The sequence below is a fragment of the Nicotiana tabacum genome, chromosome 1, assembly GCF_000715075.1.
Source record: "Nicotiana tabacum cultivar K326 chromosome 1, ASM71507v2, whole genome shotgun sequence".
NCBI classification, from domain to species: Eukaryota; Viridiplantae; Streptophyta; class Magnoliopsida; order Solanales; family Solanaceae; genus Nicotiana; species Nicotiana tabacum.
Window position 1 is genome coordinate 146,604,801 of NC_134080.1, and position 783 is coordinate 146,605,583.

A 783-nucleotide genomic window follows, 5' to 3' on the forward strand; every position below is an offset into this window, starting at 1 on the left:
TTTGTGTCACTATAGTGGCCATATTTCAGCTATGGAGTTAGTTGGGTCTAAAGCCAATAAGTGAACTACATGAGTGATTGGAACGTTTCTTGTCGTTCATCTTGAGTTTTGTGCCATCTTTTCCAGTAGGATCTTGCTTTCTCTGAATGTTTTGCTAAAAAAATGCTCCACCTACTGAAGAATCAACATTGGCTTTCAAGCTATCTGCCAAACCCATGTAAAACCTCTGCCCCATAATTTGCTTCGAAATACCATGATGTGGACATGTAACTAGCAGACCCTTGAACCTCTCCCACGTTTCTTGTAATGTCTCTGTTGGTTTATGTCTGAAGCTCAATATCTCATCAATTTGTTGAGCAGTCTTGTTGGGTGGCTGAAATTTGTTCAAAAATTGCTTGACTAATTCCTCCCAAGTAGTGATGGAGTTTATGGGGAGTAAATTAAGCCAAGTCTGAGCCGCTCTCGTCATTGAGAATGGAAACAACAACAGTCATATTGCTTCCATTATCGCGTTATGTTGCCTCTACGTGGCATAGATTGATAGGAAATTCTTTAGATGTTGTTGAGGATCTTCAATGTATGACCCCGAGAACAGTCCCTTGTTCTGCAGCAATGTAGCATGTTATTTGTGATTTGGAATGATTCTGCTTGTATCTGAGGGACTACAATTGCAGTTGCTAAGTTGTCAGTGGTGGGTTGTGCCCAATCATACAATGCTGCTTCTGGCACAAGAGGCACCACACCTTCATTGTTTGGGTCATCCTCATTGTTTCTGTTGTTTAC

General features: G+C 41.1%; 1 non-coding gene across 1 annotated transcript; it reads left to right on the forward strand.

The window, feature by feature from the left end:
• Window positions 1-248: 248 nt before the first annotated feature.
• Window positions 249-355, forward strand: LOC142165140 (small nucleolar RNA R71). The gene has a single exon (XR_012696100.1). It is a non-coding gene; the product is annotated as a small nucleolar RNA R71 (small nucleolar RNA).
• The last annotated feature ends 428 nt before the right edge of the window (window positions 356-783 follow it).